The sequence below is a fragment of the Topomyia yanbarensis genome, chromosome 2 (assembly GCF_030247195.1).
Source record: "Topomyia yanbarensis strain Yona2022 chromosome 2, ASM3024719v1, whole genome shotgun sequence".
NCBI classification, from domain to species: domain Eukaryota; kingdom Metazoa; phylum Arthropoda; class Insecta; order Diptera; family Culicidae; genus Topomyia; species Topomyia yanbarensis.
This window is the reverse complement of record NC_080671.1, coordinates 41,872,199-41,895,116: the sequence shown is the minus strand read 5'-3', so window position 1 is coordinate 41,895,116 and position 22,918 is coordinate 41,872,199. Positions and strand designations below refer to the sequence as shown.

The 22,918-nt window shown below is 38.7% G+C and overlaps 1 protein-coding gene across 1 annotated transcript in view; it reads right to left on the bottom strand.

The window, feature by feature from the left end:
* The window catches only part of LOC131683449 (probable serine/threonine-protein kinase DDB_G0282963), a 709,953-nt gene extending 689,332 nt beyond the window's left edge, over window positions 1–20,621 (bottom strand). Inside the window, exon 1 of the mRNA XM_058965448.1 lies at window positions 19,649–20,621. The gene's annotated coding sequence lies outside the window, so the exon portion shown is untranslated. The remainder of the gene's footprint in view (window positions 1–19,648) is intronic.
* Between the last annotated feature and the right edge of the window lie 2,297 nt (window positions 20,622–22,918).

Below are 22,918 nucleotides of genomic sequence, written 5' to 3'. Positions count from 1 at the left end.
TTACCCGTTCGACATAAGAACAAAAACTGATTCAAACGGGTACGCGTCACCTCTATTTATAAACTAACCGTATATGGTTTAGTCACTTAGGTGCGAGTGTGTGCAAATGCCAACGTTGCCGAAAATCGATAGCGCTTATTGCATCGCCCGGAGACGATGTTGTTCGTATGAGACAAGAGCAACAACTGATTTAAACGGACATGCGTCGCTTCTATTTATGACTTTTCGTCTTTCATTGAGTCACTAAGCTGCCCTCTTTTGACGGCTGTGTCTGAGAAATCTGCCTCACGAATGGTAATTTTCCCGTTTTACGTGAACTTTTTAATTTTACCAATTTCCAAAAGTCTACTTTTATTGGGGAGATATTAAATTATTACCAATATTTAAGTTAGGTGTTTCTGAATCGGTTGGTGTATGAATGATTAAAATCCATCTAGTAATATCGGAGTTATAAGCGTGCAAACCTTACATAGTTTCGTTACATGGGAGATAGTTTAGATTTTAGAATGACACCTAGCCCCAGATAGTGGAGTAAGACATTTTTAATGTCAAAAAAACATCTGAAGATTTATCATACTACTACCACCATTGTGGCCGAACATTCCGAGTGCTCCGAATTATGACTGAGTTTACTTTATTTCTCATCTCTTCTACTACTCTGCGATCAACGTCAATAATTTCGGTGTCAGCTGCGAAGCCAAGAAACCTGTGAGATCTCGTGATGATTGTTCCGTTTCTTTGCACGTCGGATCTTTGTATTCCATTTTCAAGCGCTATAAGATTGGAGAGTACATCACCCTACTTCAATACATCTAACGTCGCAAACGAGTCGGATGTCTTCTTTGCTATTTTGACGCATGATTTTAACCCATCCTACGATAAACGAATCAGCTTATTCACTTTTGTCGGAAATTCATTGTCAAGCATTCACTATTCGTGTCGTTTCATTGAATCATACGTTGCCTTGAAATCCGCAAAGAAATAGAGTTAAATTTCCGAAATTTATCCAGGATCTGTCGCAAGATAAACATCTGATCTATCGTTGGCGTCATTCTCGAAACCCGCATTGCACAGTGGTCCAGATCGCTAATTTAGGAGGAATTTTTACTTTCTGACAAACCTGTATAATTTAGCCGTATCATGTCTTAGGATGAATTTGTGTACTTTAGAAGATGCTTCTTTTTATTGGAATAGTTATTAGGGTGGTTCTAATTTATCTAAAATACGAAAATAAACTTTTTACTGATGAAAGATAGAGCTCCACAGTCTTCCACAAAGTTGTAAAGTAACTTATTTTGAATAAATTTGTTGAACTTATTAAAGCTCTATCTCTTTTAGTTTTTGTTATACAAGAAATTTAAAAAAAAAGATTAGGGTGTTCCTGAAAAAAACGTTTTTTTAGTATAACTTTCGTATCTTTTACTTTTTGTTAACACAACCTTTGAACAGCTTATTGAAAACTTCAAGCCGAGTATTTTTCTCCAAGACACCGAAGGTCTAACTTTTTTCTTTAAAAAGTTATGGACACTTTTCGTTAAAAAAATAGCCTATTTCAAGGCTCAATATCGCTGATGCGGGCACCTAAAATTGAATTCTGTTTCCGCCACATGAAAGACCATACTTATTAGTATATTTGAGCAAAAATTGGCGAATACGATATTTTTTTAAAATTTGCAATTTAGATTTAAAGTTTGTAGTTTTGCAGGTTCAACGCATTAAAGCATTTACACACATATCGTTGTATTATGAAAAAGCCACTTTCAAATATCATTCTCTCATCGCAGCAAGCTTTGCATAAGTGAAACGACTGTCAAAAAAGGTTTCTGATTTTATTCGTTTTAAATAAAACTAGTAAATATGGATATTAGTCGAAGAGAGTTGGCGAATTTGCTTATTGCTGGTAAAAAGACAGATGAACTGCTTAAGTTCATTACAAGTAGTAATCCAAATGTAAAATTGAGACTTGTTAATGTTCGAAAGAAATTTTATATTTTGTTAAAACAACCTTTGAACAGCTTTTAGAAAACTTCAATCCACGTTTTTTCATAACTCTGAAAGTCTAACTTTATACTTTCAAAAGTTATGGAAACTTTTCGCTCATAAATAGCCCTTTTTCAAATGTCATTATCTCTGATTGGGGCAAATAAAAGTAAGTTCGGATTGAACCATAGAAAAGAACATACTTTTAAGTATATTTGAGCAAAAATTGGAAAATATTATTTTTTTTAAGCATGTAATTTTAAATTTACTCACCAAAGTTTTAAATTTTATCGCATAGCGACATAAAAGAAATTGCCTAAAGCCTTTGTATTTCCTTTTCTGTTTTGCTTACATATCAACAATACAGAATGTGTTCATTAAAAATAATTTGGCTATGACAATAATTTATGATTTATATAAGGAGAATTTATTCAATGCCAATTAATTCGAAAGTAGATGCATTGCATTTTCAGGTATATCCAGCGGTGCTCGTTGAATTCGACGTTTACATTTAAGAGAAATTATAGGATCTGATGAAACAAGAAGTCTCTTGAAAACGTCATCAAGATTGACGAGTCGATCGAATTTGCGTGCGTGGAATTCTCGGAATCTGCGAATACTTTTATTCCTGGTTTCTTGAACTTCTTCACTGCACATACCTACTGGCAGCATGTTATGTTGAATAATGCTTCCTCCATGGACCAGGAGTTTATGCACGGTTGGTGAGAGAGCGTACCAACCATACAGGCGTACATAAAGCAATCGTGTATCTTCGGCGTAACTCCGGTAAGCATCCGCGTTAATTCCCAATTTGCTGTTGATGATTGTTAATAGCACATACATACGTTCTAGCAACATTTCGTCCAACCCGGTTTCTTCTGCAACGACATCTCGGTTTCTGAAAAATTTTCGAGCTGTGTTACCATCGTTAGAATTTCCGCCACCTGGCAAAGGTTCGCTAATACGAAGACCTAAACGGTCACGTAACGCTTGTCGAATTTTTATTTGTCGTTCCTTAAGCTCGCTGGTATTTTTGCCTACGCGCCAACGCGGTTTTGCTAGAGCTAAACGGTAAGCAATATTCAATAGTAACTCCATTGCTCGTATTAATGCATGTAAAGGTGAAAAAACATATAAACTATCCGGTGGATCGCTGGCTTCCAGTAAAGGATCATTCAATCGCTTTCCGGAGCGTTTGCATATATAACACGCTTGAGACGGTGTGCCTGTTACGTCATTCACTACCTTCGTATCAACCATGGAAAATATGAAGCTTGAACTAATCGGAATCTTGTGCATATTAACATTTACTATAGTCGGGACTAATTCATCGATTTGCTTGTTCATCGCGGCAACTTCATCCTTTGTTAGTTCAGGATTTTCTTTCTTGAAAATTAATTTTACTGGTCGGCACAGGGATACTGAAGATGGAAAATCATTATTCCAAAGAATGCAATCTCTTGACTCATCTTTCCGGCGACTAACTACACGTAAAGGTACTATAGATAGAGCAAATATATGCGAATCGTTATACTCGAATAGTTCTCCATTTTCATCTTCGTCAACGCACATTTGCTTGTATCTATGTTCAAGTGGAAAAGAGACTGTCAGTCAAAGTTTAGAAGAAAAATAATGTTGCCTACCGGGAATGGTTGCTGCTTCCATCGCAGCCCCACTTAAAGATAACAAACGTATTATCCTCAGGATGCAGTGGTAGAACTCCAATATTCAGAAACGAGATGAGTCGTTCCACGGTATGGTTAACAAGAGCTTGAAGGGGAACATACGCACAAGAAGGCTGAACAGAAATTCCTGAAAAAAATTGTTGATTCAGGGACGAATCTTTGAGAATAGTACATACCGATCGGATAGCATAGTTTCTTTTCTTCTACTATTTTATTATACGCGGGATAAATGTCCAAACCCTTCTGCATAACTGAGCTGCGTATGTTTTGGTACTGCGCCTTAGAAAAATCATTTTCACAAATAAATCTAAGTGCCTCCTCCGCAGTAAACGCTTTTGCAATCGGGACAGCCATAGATCCTAAATTCTCTACGGTAGATCTGACGGGACTTTTCGACAATCGTTCCAGTAGAATTAGCGTTGACGGCTGACGCTAAACCAAGTTCTTCCGTGGAATACTTATCGCGCAACTTTCCTAATCTTTTTATTTTGGCTCTGCGACATATTTCGGAAAATGGTTTCCTCTTTCGGCCTTTACCTTTACCTTCGACTTCGAATCTTAGCTTTCCTTCAAGCCACACAAAATTTTCCAGCTCAAACCGAATTTGCGTGCGCTTACTCCGAATCCACAACCTTCTAAATTCCAACATGAAGATTTTTATTTTCTTCCGAGCACTAACAAGTCTCAATTTTACATTTGGATTACTACTTGTAATGAACTTAAGCAGTTCATCTGTCTTTTTACCAGCAATAAGCAAATTCGCCAACTCTCTTCGACTAATATCCATATTTACTAGTTTTATTTAAAACGAATAAAATCAGAAACCTTTTTTGACAGTCGTTTCACTTATGCAAAGCTTGCTGCGATGAGAGAATGATATTTGAAAGTGGCTTTTTTCATAATACAACGATATGTGTGTAAATGCTTTAATGCGTTGAACCTGCAAAACTACAAACTTTAAATCTAAATTGCAAATTTTAAAAAAATATCGTATTCGCCAATTTTTGCTCAAATATACTAATAAGTATGGTCTTTCATGTGGCGGAAACAGAATTCAATTTTAGGTGCCCGCATCAGCGATATTGAGCCTTGAAATAGGCTATTTTTTTAACGAAAAGTGTCCATAACTTTTTAAAGAAAAAAGTTAGACCTTCGGTGTCTTGGAGAAAAATACTCGGCTTGAAGTTTTCAATAAGCTGTTCAAAGGTTGTGTTAACAAAAAGTAAAAGATACGAAAGTTATACTAAAAAAACGTTTTTTTCAGGAACACCCTAATCTTTTTTTTTAAATTTCTTGTATAACAAAAACTAAAAGAGATAGAGCTTTAATAAGTTCAACAAATTTATTCAAAATAAGTTACTTTACAACTTTGTGGAAGACTGTGGAGCTCTATCTTTCATCAGTAAAAAGTTTATTTTCGTATTTTAGATAAATTAGAACCACCCTAATAACTATTCCAATAAAAAGAAGCATCTTCTAAAGTACACAAATTCATCCTAAGACATGATACGGCTAAATTATACAGGTTTGTCAGAAAGTAAAAATTCCTCCTAAATTAGCGATCTGGACCACTGTGCATTGGTATTGGCCGACAAAGACTGTTGTACTGACCGCCTTATGGACCTGCTGCCATACTACGTTCAAATTATCTCTTATTGGCAGATATTCGATTCGTTTGCCGAGCTTTCCTACATATTCACATAAATAAAAAAAAAATCCTAGCCAGCACTCTCAGTCGACGGTCGCTGTATATTCAGTTGATGGTCTCTTACACCTGGAGCTGGTTATGGTGGACAGACCTGCGCGAATCACCACTGCCACCAGACAAAGAGGTCAATTAGAGATATCTTTAAGAACTAGAAATATCTGCTGGTATTTTCTAACAAGAAATATTATTGGATTGAACCATTTAAACTAGAAAAACACATTCTAATTTACTTTTGAAAAAAGAGGCGTTTACTTGGGAATGATATTGATTACCAGGGCCGTAACACTTAACCTCGTGGTAGAGCTGCTATCTTGACTGACGAAACACCGATCTCAAATGCGAGCATTCACACTTGTGTGAATGCTTGCATTTGAACTTATGAAATAATGTTGTCGTCCTGCACGGTACTGAACTGTCACTGAATCGTATCAGAAAGGTTTGATTTTGGCTTTAGCCGCTCGCTCCGGGACATACGCTGTGTTTAGCCGCTCTTAATGTGAAGCACAGGTGCTTTTGGGTTTCCCTTGCTTGTCAGCATACGACCAAAGATCCCACCGGTATTGGTTACCCGATCGTCACTAAGGTTACTCGCATCCCAAGTGTCACAGCAGTGGCAGAGATAGAATTTCTATATCAGAGGTAAATGGCAACATAATGAGCTTGTTGCATATGATATGATAGAAAAGAATTTTTTTATTGACTTGAAGAGCTTTTCTAAATTGATGGTTTTTAGACTTGGTGATATCTGTTGTAACTATTTTGGCTTGTAAATTGTTGTAAAATTTAACAAATTGAGCAGTTTCTTAAAATTCAACAATATTCTTCAATTAAGGGGTCCTAATATTTGATAATTTTTTTGAAGAAGTAAAATGACTTAGACATGTGCGCTATTCTGCAAAATGTTTGTTGAGGTTTCATCTATAAAATAAAAATTTCCGAGTGTAAGGTGTCAAAAATGGCGGCTCCAGCAAAAGATGATTTGAAAACCGACCTTATCTGCGAGCACGACAGAGGTCGCAATTCGTTGTCTACAAGCAAAACGACCTTGAAGATTATATTCCGTAGAGGCGCCCCAACCTATAAAACATGAAAAATTCGACATGGAAATAAAATGGCGGCCACTTGAAAATAAAGTATCGTTTTTTCGCATTATTTTTTCCACTTTTGCCTGCTGTACAAAATCGTTAATGATCAAAATATTGCGATTTTGTGGGTTACAGCGCCCGAAAATGTTGTCTTCTTTTAGGTGGGCAAAACCCGAAGTTGATTAGTTGAGTGGTTCAAAAACGATAATGCGCCACAATCATATAAAAGGATCCCCTTAAGCATCTCTAAGAACACTTCTGCACTAAATACACGTTATTGAAGTAAAGCAGAAACATCAACGGTCCCAAGTAGTTTCCCTGGGCTATTCCTGACGTAGAAGTAAATGTGGGTGGCTGGCAAAAATTCTCGATTCGTGAGCTAAGTTCAAAACTCCTGCAAAAACTGACGTCTATGGCATTTTATCAGCTAGAAATCCGCGAACATGTTTCCAGTTCTTAGAAAGGAAAATAAGCGAGAAATCATCATGTTCATCGTGGAATAACTTTATTGAGCTCAGTCTTGAATTGGTGATTATGAAACCAATTCAGGCTCAATGCAAGCAGGACGTTGAACAGCAACTAACTAACGTATTTAACATCCTACAGAACAGAGAATATGGAATATCGTGCTCAAGCTGATGTTATTTATACCAAAATATCTGTCGCATTTTTATTACGTCCAACCAATTCTGAGAGAGGGAACAGCTACCGGAGGAATGGAAGAAAGGGGTCATCACCCCGATATACAAGAAAGGCGACAAATTGGACTGTGAAAACTACAGAGCGATCACAGTGACAAACGCCGCTTACAAAGTGCTATCCCAGATTCTGTTCCGGCGCCTATCACCGCTGGTAAATGGATTTGTCGGGAGTTATCAGGCCGGTTTCATCAACGGCAGATCAACAAACGACCAAATCTTTACTATACGGCGAATCCTCCAAAAATGCCGTGAATACCAGGTCCCGACCTGTTCATCGACTTTAAAACCGCATATCGTCGCTGTTGTGCTATCTTATGACAAACGCCATTTTGCACATTTCGAGAAAAACGACTTTTGAAGTTTGAGATTGAATATCTTGAAACTTATAAATGGTATAAACAATCCAAAGAAGACAATTGATGCTTCTATCTATTCTGCATTAATCTCTCAAATATTACGAAGATCTGTTGACTATGTTGCGAGTTTTTACTATGAATGTAAACAAAAGTCGCACTCATACGTGTCATAGGCGTGTATTGATGACAAAATTTGTATGACGTGTCATAATCGTGCATGGAAAATTTTCCATACAAAAAAATCATCAATTTTTAACTTTCATTCATATCTTTGCGTTCATTGGGTCTATAAACAATCGGTGAAATGCATTTTGAAGGAAATGAGTCAGGGAATCTAGAAAAAAATGTTATTTTTGATTGCAGTGTTGCCAAATATGCTTTATTTCCAGTTTAAAACTAAAACTGTGCTTTTTTCACAACTCGTGTAATTTCCTTTTGAAAATGTTTATGCCATTGCGTTCCTCAGACATTTTCACACATAAAAACATCTAAAGCTTCAATATAACTTGAGCAAATCCCTAGATACAGTGATTTGAAACAAAAAACTCACAATTTCTCATCACGTTTCTCGCTATATCTAAGTAACCAAGTAGAATTTCAAAATTCTGAAAACGCCACTTTGTAGAGAATTTTCAAACAAGTAATGTGGCGTATCTAACTCAGTTTACCCCAAAATGGCGTTTGTCATAAGATAGCACAACAGCGACGATATGACACGGTGGACCGTGTGGAGCTATGGAAAATGATGGACGAGAACGGCTTGCCTGGGAAGCTGACAAGACTGATTAAGGCTACGATGGATGGTAAGGTAAGGAGTTGTGTCAAAATTTCGGGCGGCCTCTCGGGTCCGTTTGAAACACGTAGGGGACTAAGATAAGGCGATGGGTTGTCCTGCCTGCTGTTCAATATAGCGCTGGAAGGTGTAATGCGAAGAGCGGGGTTCAACATGCGGGGCACGATTTTCACGAGGTCCGGACAGTTCGTGTGCTTCGCTGAGGACGTGGACATAATCGGTAGAAACAAAGAGACGGTAGCAGATCTGTATACCCGACTGAAGCGCGAAGCAGCACGAGTAGGACTGAAGATAAAAGTGTCTAAGACGAAGTACATGCTGGCTGGCGGAACCGATCGCGATAGGGAACGCTTGGGCAGTAGTATTACGAGGCGACGAGTTCGAGGTGGTTGACGAGTTCATCTATCTAGGCTCATTGGTGACTGCGGACAATAACACCAACCGGGAGATCAGAAGGCGTATTATCTCTGGAAGTCGTGCTTACTATGGGCTCCACAAAACTTTGAGATCCAGGAAGCTTCACCACCGCACGAAATGCGCCATGTACAACAAACTGATTAAACCGGTGGTCCTCTACGGGCACGAAACGTGGACAATGCTGGAGGAGGATCTGCAAGCACTCGAAGTCTTCGAAAGAAGGGTGCTGAGAACGATCTTCGGTGGTGTGCAGGAGGATGGCGTGTGGAGGAGAAGGATGAACCACGAACTTGCGCGACTCTATGGTGAGCCAAGTATCCGGAAAGTAGCTCAAGCTGGAAGGGTACGGTGGGCGGGGCATGATGTGAGGATGCCGGACAATAACCACACCAAGTTGGTTTTCACCTCCAACCCGGCAGGTACAAGACGGAGCGGAGCGCAGCGTTCCCGGTGGCTGGACCAAGTGGAGCAGAACCTGGCGAGTATCGGGCACTTGAGAGGTTGGAGACAAGCAGCAACTGACCGAGTGACGTGGCGGAATATTGTGGAACAAATTAAATAATAATAACAATTCCGAAAGAGACCTGAATACTTAGTTTGGCCTGTCCGTACTTCTATCTAGATTTCTAGAATATTCGCTTGTAACATAAACTGGAACATTTCCATTGCATCACTATTAATTCCGAGAAAGATCAATGTTGACACAGACATCATAATAATCATTGTAGAATTACTTTTGGTCGATTGCCTTTTATCTCTTTCTGTCTACTGAGAATAATTGATTGATTACAAATATTCCAATGCTAGAGACGGCTCACTTCGCCAGAGGCACTCGCACTAATTTAGTCTATATCCAATATGTACTCGCAAAGCGCACGCATTCCTCAATACATGTAATCACTGCCAATCAGTCGTCCGTGAACGCATGCACGCGTTCGTATACGATATAACACACTCCACTCGGTTTTGGACCTTTGGAGTTCCTCGCCGATTGTACGCTTCCCGTGTAAGTACACAAATTTTATCTCGATGATCTTTGCGGTTTTGAAAATCAATTCCTTCGCCGTGCAGCCGCCGCCCGTCCAACAAACACAGTCCAAAACCAAAACCAAATCCAAACGGCGAGCCAACCGAATCAAGCCACACGATCAGCGACCAGCGGACTCGATTCAATCTGCTCGTCCGGGGAGGGGGGATTTAAGTTATTTTCGTATCCGTATCCACTTTTATCAATATCTTTATCGGCTGGCGTCGCCGTCGTCGTATTAGTCTTGATCGCTCCCACGGTTTGGTTCGGAACTCGACCGAACGGACGTGCACCGGGTTGGGCAAGGGGAAGAGGGGAGGGGGGGGGGGGGTTGAAAGGTGGTGTGCAGCAAGCAATCTCACGTTTATACTTGAGTATACACGTCTCGTATTTAGTAGCGCAATCAGCTCTTACGCTGCGAGATTTATGTAGGTATGTATAGGGAAGGTATATTGCGAAGCCCGAAATACTCTCGATTTTTCTGTTCGATTGCGATCGGGCTATGGTGTTTGTAGCTATGGTAACGCATTTCTTGTGCTCTTGTTTGATGCTCAATCGCGAGTTGATTGATTGGAGTTTTTTCCTTGATCTTAAGACGCGACACGTGTACGACCCAAAATCTGCTCATCGTTTAATTATTATCATGAACTTTGGCCATACCCTTCAGTACTTTTTTCTTGTACGTTTGTGTTGAGAGCATGGTATGTTTCGAGTCTTGTCCCAAGTGTTTATTAAGTAAAGATATGCAAAAAATACTTCCATGGTTAAACATTTTGCATCGTTTGTAGTAGATACTATTATGGCTGTTTTCGGAGTAAATTCTTTACTTCTTCTTTATGACCAAGAGCGGACGTTTTTTGGATTACATTTATTATATACCAGATGGACTGAATGAAAACACATCCCAAACCAATTAGCTTTTCAGCAATAATGAAATCCTAGTATAACAAGACAGTAATTAATAAAAACGATACTAATTAAACTAGCATTTTTGATTATTTTTAGAAGTAGAATACTTCTATCGTTTTAATATAGGGGTCCCGTTTCAAAGTTTCTGCTGAGATATTTTGCAGTTTTCAAATGCGAATAACTTCTGTTGTACTGATCGAAATCGCTATATTTTTGCACTATCTGATCGGAAATATTGGCACGTATATTGTATTTGATACCGTAAAATGTACGATTACTATAAATAACAAAAATGATATATTTTGAGTAAGTGGTAGTTATCAGCGCTGATTGATCCGAACAATTCAACCCAGCTGCGAGCATTGCTAGGACCGCCTCTTTGTCATCCAATGAATCGCGACACACATATAATAGCAGTACATAAGAAAAAAAATCGTCAGTTTCTGATTTCGTCGTAGTTGCTACGTTCCGTCAGCTAGAGGCAATATATTCCATGACTGCCACCAGGCAACATTTCAATGATGTACAGGCGCACCAGTTTTATGCATAAAATAATCACAGACCACAGAAAAAACAGAAAACTTTCTTTCGGAGTTAAATAAACGAATTTCAAGGCGATGGGGTGGTTGGGTGCGACAGACCGCGCTCTCTTACTCTTTCTATTAAGTGTGGCGTTCTCAAATAAATACACCACGGCGCGCGCTCCAGAGTGCACTGCGAAGGAGTGTGCTCTTTTATTAGTTTTCTTCAAGCAAACGGTAGTGTGGCTGCGATTGACGATTTGAAGGAGATTATGTTGGTTTGTTGAATACTGATATAAGTTTCTGTTGATGGTTTGATACTGTGGGCAAACTGGAAAATGTGAAAGGAGATTTTCATTTTACTAATTTTTTTTGCGAATATTACTGCTCTACAGGTGAATTGCTCCGTTAAAAGTAATGACCTGGTACTACATTTATTGTCGGTTATTATCATACGTGACAATTGCAGGGTTATTGCGAAAAAACCTGGTTAGTTAAGGTTTGATATTATTTTAGGACATTCGCCTGAGCTCTCTAATGCTGACATTCCACGTGCAAATACCCTTTTACTGGCTTTTAACTGTGGAGTGAGTTTAACTTCGATTGAGTCCAAATAGTATTTTGTTATCCGATTTGGCCTTCAATTTATTTTATTTGTGCATGCCACGCTTTAAAGTGGCTTATCTCTATAATAAAGCAGACAGACGAATACCTTTTGATCCCACTATACATATGAGTAATGATATATTCAATAAATAAAAAATAATGTGAGTAGTAAAGGTAGTACTATATCCACTTGAAAAATAATTACCCACTGGAAACTTGGGAAGAAACCTAATAGTTGAATGTTCCCAAATTACAGCATTCGTATTACCAGCCTAGGTGTATTCTACTTCACTTCGGTTATGTCTCTGTCATTACCTACCCATCTTTTTTGCTCGAAGTGACACTTCTCTGATTTCGCAACTAATATATTGTTTCTGTATACAGAATAATGATGTCTTTTAAAAAATGCCTATTGCTGTGTTTATTCAATAAACGTTTATGTTTTTTTGGCAGGGCGTCGGGAACTTCAACGGCACATCCTGTGATTGTGATAGCTTTTTGTGATGACTTTGTACATTGAAATACGACTTATAGACTCCTTTTTTGGAGTAGTGGAGCATAATCTTTCACCTGAGCGGTCCAATACAGTACTTGTTGATTTTTACGCCGTCCGGAATCCGAAAAACAGGAGATTTGAAGCTACTGCAGCCCAAAGCCGAATCCGGTTTTTGCGTAATATATACACATTTATCGCTGGAATTAATCAAGATTTTGCCCGATTACCCTATCAAATTTACGGCTTACATCGAATAATTTCTCATTCGTATAGATAACGACGTTGTCAGGATGACCTGCGAACCAACTTTATAGCATTTTGCATCTCTTCAGTCTCATTTGTTTCGTTTCCTTAGGAAGAAGTTGGTGTTGTAAGAGTTTGTATGGATACAAACCAAGGTCTTTTTTCATCACAGTTTGGATCGTCTTACGTGACACTTTATAGTTCTTAACCATTTACTTCATGGATCTAGAAGAATCGCGTTGTATTTTGCTGGCCACAACTTTAACCAATGCCTCTGTCCTTACAGAACGAGCAGCGTGTTATGTCTCCAACGGACTTCAGCGTTTGGATTCCCACTCCATACTTCTGAAATTTCACAATATCACTAAACAATTATTAAATTAATTGTATCCCAGAAGAAAATATTTTTACATAAACTTGACTTTGGTTTGTTCCCAACAATTTGCAATTGAATCTTAACAGATCAAAACAGCAGGACCGTTTTAAAAAGCCACCCGAGTCCGAGAATACAGAATTGAGCTCAATGAAATAATGCTACAAGCGGCGAAATCGAGTATCCCCCGAACCAATGGAATCTCACCAAGAAAGCTGGTGAAATCCAGAAGTGGCCGATATTCCTCAAAAAACGGGGTGCACTACTATCACTTAAAAGAACTAATGTTACCATCCTTGCTGGGAAGAGCGTGCAGTTAATTTTTGTCTCCCTAAAATACACATAAAAGGCAGTAAAGGAAGCCATGACAGAAACCATGTATCACTTCCTAGGAAGCATTAGCCCAGATTCCTCACCTGCGGAGTTGTGGCGTAGAGTCAACGGCCTCAGCGGAGAAAGGAGCCAAAACGACTATACACTCTCTGTGAACAACACGGTAATAGGTCCCCAAAGAGAGAGAGAGGAAACGAGATCGGACGATACTTCAAAGCACCGTCATTGGACGCAGCCCTTCCCAATAAATTTGTAAACTAGCCTTTTCCTGAAAACGAAATAACGATTGAACTAAGGCACACCCCAGGTAAGCCCACTGGAGTCAATTGTATAGCTTACCCTATGTTATGGTGCCTACCTCTCGTAGTCAAAAGAGCACTTTTGGAAGAGTTTAGCAAAATCTGAGAAGGCGGGCCTTCCCCAGATAGCTGACGAACCGCTTTGGTAATACTGATGACCAAAAGAAACCCTAGTGATTTCAGGCCGATTAACCTACTCTCCTGTGACGCTTGAAAGAATAGGAAACCACTGGCTCACTAACCTTTTGGAGGAACGAAACCTGCTGGACCGAAGGCAAATCAGCAGCATAGAGAGCGCTCAGCGAGATCTTCAACGAAGCACTTACAAAAAGATTGCGCGCTGATACAGTAATCATGGATGTAGCCAAGGCGTACCGTTTGGAAACAAGGAATGCTCTGGCAAATATATCGAAAGGCGATTTCAGGAAACCTAGGGGCATTTATCTAGCAATACATCAGTAATCGGCATTTCCGAGGCATAGGTGGCAATCTATCGGAAGCTAACGGGGTGCAACAAGGTTCCGTGTTGGCGGTGACACAATTTTCGATGGCAATGAATGGAATATTCGATTATATATGCCAATCTATTTATATTCTGGTTTACGCGGAGGATATAATACTCATCGTCGCCAGGAAAAACTTTGCGGTGATAGGGAGAAAGTTACAGTACACTGAAGTCTTTTTTATACGGTTTTTTATGCGATTTTTAATGCGACTTTTTTATGCGGATTTTCAAAGTTATGCGGTTTTTTTTATGCGGATTTTCAAAGTTATGCGGTTTTTACATTTCTTATTTTATGAGGATTTTCAAAGTTATGCGGTTTTTTATGCGAATTTTCAAAGTTATGCGATTCTTTTTATGCAGCTTCCTTTTAATTTCTAGGACATCACCTGAAGCGACTTTTATCAAAAGATAAATCCTCGTGAATGCACATGACACATTCCGCGGGCTTGTACACCAGAAGGACGTTTTTGTTTTGTCTTATTTTGGTATTACAATATTTTTTCCTCGATTCGGTAGTGTTTAAACCATTGAAAAGTTATGTAATCCAATTATTAGCATTTCGACAAATAGTTGAAAAATATATAGAGAATTAAGTTGAATTTCACGGAAAAATGGTTCCTGAATTATTGACTTCTAAGAAAAGTTCTATTTCATGAAACTATTATTGAAATTTTTATCTGTTTAAAGGAATTTGTTCGTTATTGAGTGTAGTACAATAAAACTAGAAAGATTTTTTTCCTTGATTTGACTACTAATACTTTTTGAACTAGTAGAATTTTTGATTGTTTTTGCGTTGTAACGTCACGAAAAATGCCTATGTTTTAATTTTATTAAAAAACTAAAATTTTGTTCAAATTTATATTCCGATTTCTCTTTGTATTCAAAAATACTTTTCTAGAAAGCCTACAATTTCTTTTATAGGATGTGCGGAACTAAAGTTACAACAGAATACACTTTGCGTTGTAACGTCACGTAATTCAACTTTTATCAGCTGCGTGAATGATTTATCAGGTATAGTGTCAAATTTTACTCCGTATGGTTTATTGAAACGCTTTCAAGTTGATTCGTAAACAGGAAATTATACTAGCGGGATATTCATAACTTCAGAATGTATATCCTTAAGTGCTTAAGGGGTTATACACCCTGGACACATTCTTTCGTGACGTTACAACGATTTGACCAACCTTGATTCTATAAATCTGTTACAACTTTTTCAAATGAACTCCTTCATCAAACCTAATTATAGATTAAGAAAATAAACGAAATTTTATGTAAGATTTGATCTACAACGCTTGAATGCACTAGAGAAGGTATTTTTAATAAACTATTGAGCAACGTCACATCATATTTCATTTAAAAGTCCACCTACGCTGTACTCTCCTCGGCGCCGGTCATATGGCACGTTCCGATGCAATTACGCTAACAGCAACGTAGTCCAGGACATGCGATGGAATTTTTGAACTTTGTTCTCGAGTTAGTATTTAGCCATGAATAATAATGCGTTCCCTGAATATATCTTTCCTCACAGTAATCAACCATTCCACACTTCGCCATCATCGACGAGACGCCCGTTATAAGGTTGTCCGCAACCTCTGTTGTAGTCGCACGTGGCGCCAGTTAGTAACTAACCAATTCTTCCGTTACAAGCCGAAATACATCGTCGAAGCAGCTACACAATCGAAATACCTGACATATTAAATCCAATATAGACGGGTATCTATCCGAATTTACGGGAGGTTGCAAAAACATAATTGAGTCTACAGAGACATATCTGGGTGACCGCACTAAATCGTCTCAATTGCTTAGAGTCGGATAAAGAGGCTTTGGCTCATCTCAAATGAGCACAAAAAAGATAGACGAGGGAGTGTTTATTGGTGTTTCCTGACATTTAAAATTGAATTGACGACTGGGTGTAACACATTCTTTAGTAACATCACGGCGATGTGACGTGTTCTTTTTCTCTGAATCTTTGTAACTATAATATATACAATATTTCAGAGTACTTTGCATGGTCGATTCTCTGGCGCTTAAATTGTGCTCGCTTTGTCATTTAAATCCACTTGCTTAAGCCTAACAATACAAATATCATGCTATAAACTCGGATCGGGAACCTGATTCCTTACCAAATTAAAGAAAGCAGTACTGCCAATTTATTTTTGTTTGTGAAATATGTGATAAAAGCTGCTATTTTGGCTCCGTTAAACTACCATATTGAGCCGTATCAAATGGCTCAAATCTTTCCACAACAAGATATGAAATAAAAAATTTCTTGGTTTGATCAATTATTTCTGCTACAATCAAAAAATGTTTCGTGATTTTTCAACAACCCCATATTGTTATTCGAGTTAATTATCATTAAATCATGGCTAAATGAGATAAATATTTAAAATTTTACTCAAGACAATAGCACCAGCGTAACTTACAGAGCTTTAGAAAAGTTGAAGATTTTCGTGACGTTACAACGCAATGAGATATCGCTTTTCTGAGAAAGGAGCGTTGTAACGTCACGAAAGTATAAAGATGCTTTATAAGAACCAAAACAATAAAAAATATATTTAATGACACCTAGATATTCGTATGCTATTTAGAAATACATCATAGAAGATTTGTTGTTGATTAAAAATCTTATAGAGCAGATATTTTGACTTTTGTATAAATACGTTGAAAGTTCTAATTTGTGACGCGTTGTAACGTCACGTTACATTATCGATCATAAAACAATCCTCTTCCAGTATATTCAGTTTATGTTTATTAAATCTTTAGTGAAATTTTGTCTGCTTTCCGAATCTGTAATAAGTTTTGATGTAGGCGCTCATTTGATAAAGTTATAACATATTTATGGAATGAAGAATCGTCAAATCGTTGTAACGTCACGAAAGAATGTGTCACATGCTTAAACAAAAGACATAAAATGTTCATATTTTTATTTTAGCTTATAAATTACTAGTCTTTGGGTTAAGGATATGAAAAACATTCTTGATGCAGTGAAAATAAAAACAGAAAATGACTGTATACCTTTTTACCTTTCTCATAATAAAACTTATGCAATCGGTCGGAATTTTTACCGAGGCCCGCAGAGCCGAATCTCTTATACCATTCGACTCAGTTCGGCGAGATCGGAAAAAAGTCTCTGAGCGTGTATTTTTTTTCCTTGGTGATAAAGCTTTTACGCCGACCCGGCACATGTTCAGTAGTTAGACCATACTACCGATTTCGTCCATAGTGTGCCAGAATGAGGGACTCTGAACAGAGAAGATAACTCTGAACCCTATTCTTCTAAACTCCACCAAGAAGTCCGACATTTGCCTGATCTCCCGGATTCCATTTGAAATGACTACTTTGGGGGGAGGCGTGCTAATGCACTTCACTTGATTCCAGGTCTAGCTGGTCGTGCTAGATTTCGCTTGTCTCGTAACCGCCTTATCAACCCTGCACGGCATGACATTCTACATACCTTCCTCTCTACGTTGACCAGTTGGATGTCGTGGACGATCTGGCGATTCCGGTTGGAGGGTGGTTTCCGGTGCCCCAACGACCAGGGTCTGTCGCGTTCGGTGCTACTCGGCGTAGTTCCCGACAGTGGAGCTAGCCTACCTCGGCGGAGAGTTCCCCGACGAAAGAATGTCTCCTGCAACTGTTGACGGACACGCTATTCTTCCTTAGATGCAGTCCGGCAGAATGCCGAGGTCAGTCCAGCGATTCCCGGTGGAGGATTGCGTCCGGTTCGCTGGCGCCCCGATGATTCAAGCCGGCGATTCGCTACGGACTACTCGGAATAGTCCCCGACGGTGGATCTTTCCTACTCCGACGAAGAGTACCCCGGCAGTGGAAGATCTTCCGCAACCTATGCTATACGGGTAGATGCGGAGGGTGACTTCCAGTTCACAGGCGCCCCGACGAGCATCTGCCGGAGCTACTTCCCGATCTATTTGAACTAGTCCCCGGCGGTGGGCCTAGTCTACTCCGACGGAGAAATTTCCCGACGTTGAAATTTCTCTCGAAATCGTTATCTCGATGCGGGTCGGTTAGGTGCCGGGGTCAGTCGCGATTCCGGGGAGTCACGGTTCCGACAGTATAAGTCATTAAGTGACTTTACGCTTGTCTGGACATGCCGCAGACTCGCATTTAATGCCAAAAGATCCTGACTCCTGCGTTGCAGAAGAAAAAGAGTTAAGTGGCCGGGAAACTCTAAGCTTGATCATATGACCCTACTCCACGATTTTCTCTAAACTTTCTTACTTCAAATCCTTGCCCTTCCTTGAGTACTATGGCACTTAATATTCAAAAATATTTCACACCTTATGTGTTTTTTATGCGGATTTTCAAAGTTATGCGGTTTTATTTTATGCGGATTTTCAAGATTATGCGGTTTTTTTTATGCGGATTTTCAAAGTTATGCGGTTTTTTTTATGCGGATTTTCAAAGTTATGCGGTTTTTTATGCGGATTTTTTTTATGCGGTACGTATCCCCCGCATAAAAAAAACTTCAGTGTGAATTCTCTCAGCCGATGGGACAGCTCAATGGGTTTCTGTATATCTGCTTCAAAATACGTAATAACGCACTGTTGCGTTGCAAACCACATAGTTATTAGCAAGCCAGTTACTCTGTAGGATACCCTTATCTCATTCAAAAAGGAGGGAATCACTATAAATAGAAAGATGACTTGACGAACTTTGGGAGGACTCATTAACACGCTGGGCCCACTGTACAACGGTACAATGAGATCAGCCTCTGGACTACTACTAGAATCCGCTGCGGAAGTAGCCTGTTATTCTACTGTTCCGGTAGATGACAGCGGTTATTGTACTTAAAAAGGCACTATTGTTCCTTAAAACGACTGGTACCGACTAGTAGGCTAAAGTTTCTCAATAAATAAAGTAAATAACGAATATTAGTTTCATGCGACAAAAAAATGTAACTCGAAAATATTTGATAAAAATTATCCTGATTTTTTTTATTTTGGTTATAGAGTTTTTAACCTTAGGGTCATTCGCCTCTTTTTTGAGTTAGAGAAATATTTTTGAAAAATCTCTAACCCTATGTGCGGGCTTGGGAATTGAACCTAGGTGAGCCGCGTACATGGCAATCCATTTACCAACTACGTTATGCCCACCCCTAAACTGAATTTATTTATTTAACGTAAATGAATTTAAAAATGAAATTTGAGCATGGCTAATCATTCTACTTCGACAAAACAATCCGTATTTTCACTGCATATTCAATTTTCAATGAATCAGGTCCCTAGTTGGTCAAAATATACAAAACAAATAGGACAAAAACAAAGCAATAAACCAGTGACCATTTACATATTAATATAAATACAGATCCATATTGAACAAGTGTTTTTAGAAAAATCGACAAAAAATATACTGCAATTTCCGTATTTAAAAACAAAAAAAAACTTGCTTTGGACATTGAATTACATAGATTAAACATGACTAAACTTGTCCCATCGAGTACACGACAGATTACTCAAAGCGTTATTTCACAAAGAACGCAGTTTCAACATGAGTCATAGACCCCCACGCAAAAAATAAAACGAAAAAATTTATGCATCTATCATGATGACAAAAACATGTCGCATTTGCATAACATAGCAGGCCTACTTACGGTATCACTATGGTAGCCGATAGCGGATAAAGCACTCTGCGCTTTGTTTATGATCCAGTTCTTTTCGCCGTTGTAGTGTTGCAGTGTTTTCTCCGCCACGTTAATAAGCGGCTGATAAAAGCCAACGAGATTTGCCGCAGCAAAAATTGACAGTTTCAAGGTTTCGATTTACGGCCCTTGCATCTATGGCTGCAGATAATCTAAATCCAATATCCAGCGAAACTAGAGAGCAACGTGCAAGCAAGGCTCCACACCAGTAGCATAGCGCACTGCACGCGTCGTCGTAACTATACACTTTTGCTTTCGATTGATTCACACTAGATTTCCGGCACTGCACAATTTCGCACACCAAAAGCCATCACACTTTGCCTGTTCTCGATCAAAAAAAAAATGCCCGCGTCGCAACACCACACCGTATCGTAAATTCACTCACACTTGCACAGCCAGACACGCACCAGCCCCAGCAGCAGTCGTGGATTGTTCGCCGACTATTCGGCTCACGGCTCGTTCGAATCGTGAACGGGAAAGGGCTCACGCTTTTGGTAGGGAAAAATGTTTTCCCTTTTTCGTCCTGTTGTTGCTGTTACTGCTATTATTATCTTTGTTTCTGTTGTTGCCGATTAATTATAAATGACGCACACATGCACTGAACTCGCCTTACAACACAAGCAATAGAGTATGCATCACTCCGCGAATATAAAACAGTAATAATACTACGAAGAGCTTAGAACGATAAAAAGGAAATTGTAGTAAAAGTAAAATTCACATTCTGAACCAGGATATCGTGCTCACGCAAGGAAAAAAGTTCGTGATAGAGAACATAAGGCTGATAATATCTATTCGAACCGTGCAGCATATACTATCATACTGTATGCCATATGAATATGTGAACAATCTGTTTATATCTACGTTGTGAAGACATAGAGTGAGATAATTTAATGAGACAACGAGACAAAAACGCGTGCTAACTGCCCGATTGTATGCAATGTACTGATTGTGTTCTTCTTCGTGCGCTATCGTCGCGTCAGCGCGGGTGTGTTTGTGAGCGGCGGTATACTATCGCAAAACAGCTGAGTGTATGCGGATAATAAAAGCATATGTTGCTGTGATGCGGTATAGCCAAAAGAAGCACACGCGGAAGATAGTTATCAAAACACTCCCATACATACCAGCACACACCCTAATACAATACATACTAGCAAAGCCAGAATATCAGAGCGACAGCATAACAACAAGCAGCCAACGTTGTCGGTCGGCAAATAATCTTAATCCAACTATAAGGTAACTAGATAGTTGCCGTTGCGGCAGTAGCGTCGGGAGCAGTAGATTAATAGGCTTACAATGTATGCATTTATTATGTTGAAAATATTGCAAGTAATGTAGCCATAATGTTGGAGAACTACAAAACAGTTTACTTTTTCTTACGTTTGGTTTCTTAATTCTTTATTTGACTGAATTTTAATGGATATTTTCCGCATTACTTAGCAGTAGGTAATTTTAAATCTGTGCATCTTTCTTTCTCCAACGAAAAACGAAAGAGACGAAGTCCAATTTTACTCAAAAGTAATGTAATATTCCCCAATGCCGACTAATGTTCATCTCAATAATTTTTGGTAAAATAATCATTCCCTTTCGCACCGTTTTCCGACAACATAATAAAGATCGCAAATTTAAATTTATTACGGAATTTGCGTTTCGACTTCGTCTCATCAGAATCCGACACTAACTTAATGATAGGAATACGTTAGCGATGGATTGACGCTAGCTCCATAAACAAAAACACATTGAAATTTTGTGTTTTTTGGGCAACCCGAATAGAAATGTACAGTAACAAAACCATGATTTTCACTGTGACAGTACAGTAATTTTACAATAATTTACAGTAAGTTTTAGTGTTATGCTACAATACGAAAACAATCAACTTTAACGTTTTTACAGTAAATTTCAATGTAAAATAGACTTTTACAGTGAAAAAGGGGGGTGGTTATGTATCTTAACATTGAAAAAATCAATTTTTCTCCATACATTTTTTTCTCGAAAACAGTATTGTGCTGAACAGTGAAATTTATTGTTACATGAAATTTTATTGTAAATCTACTATGAGAACTTGGCATCGAACAATGTTGAAACAGTAATAACTATAATATTTATTGTTTTATGATTGTTTGTAGGGTAAATGCTATTGTAAAATTCTATCCGGGAAACCACGACATCACACATGGATTATTGAGTCGATATCGGTAAAGTATCGTGCTTGAAGTATCGATACGAAATATTTGAATATCGAAATGAGAATTTTGGTGTCCCTGGAAGCTCCTTGTTTAATCTTAAATTTCTAAGACCAAGAGCTGTTTGTGTCAGTGTTTCCTCGAGCGGTTTCTCAGGAGCAAAATTTAAGCCTTTACAAGAAATCTTTTCTGCCTATAATTTTTAGGTGCAGTAAAAACTGTCCCAACATAGGGATTGGCAGAGTCATACTCTTCTTGATCCAAGCGAGCATAACTAATGATTTGTGGTGCCGAGTTGCGTAGCTCTTTTTAGCGTAAAAGAGTGCTAAGATCATATTTTAAGAGAAAGCTTAAGATTCTTCACCGTTTATACACGAGACAAGGTAATAAATCATGTGAACTCTCTCCACAATATGCGCACTTTTCAGCCTTTTCTATGAAAGAGTATCTCATGATTCTATACGCAATTGTCACACCGAGCTTTCGTGCTATAATGGCTGATTTGCGTGTATTAGCACAATACTGCAATGCATGACGCGATGTTAAAATAGTTCAATAGGCAGACGATCCTTGTTGAAGAAACGCAAAGTAGTACCACCCGAGAATCCAGTGCGATTTTCATGCAAAATCTTCGCTCACTGTGGTAAAGGGCCCCTGAAATTGCCAATCACGTGCATCATTAGATGATGATACATGATGAACTCGAATCGGTGGCCACATCGTTGATCTCAACTTTCACAAAGGACTTGTCGCCAGTAACGTGATTTGTTTAATTAGTCAAGGTGTTTGCGTTTCGACTTCGTCCATCAGTGTGTCTCAACAGCAAACAGAATCTCTTAACTTACGGCAAACTCGTCGGTTAGAAATCGTTTAGTACGTTCCCAAGTAGTGTTTCCAATTTTTGACTAGCGTCAGCATTGGTCAAGTGTCGTTGTTCTGATGAGACAAAATCGAAACTCATACACCTTGACTAATTATAGTTGGGTTTGGTGCCCCTCAATGCATAAAGACGGTCTTAAGCCAATCCTCCGTCTGTTACCTT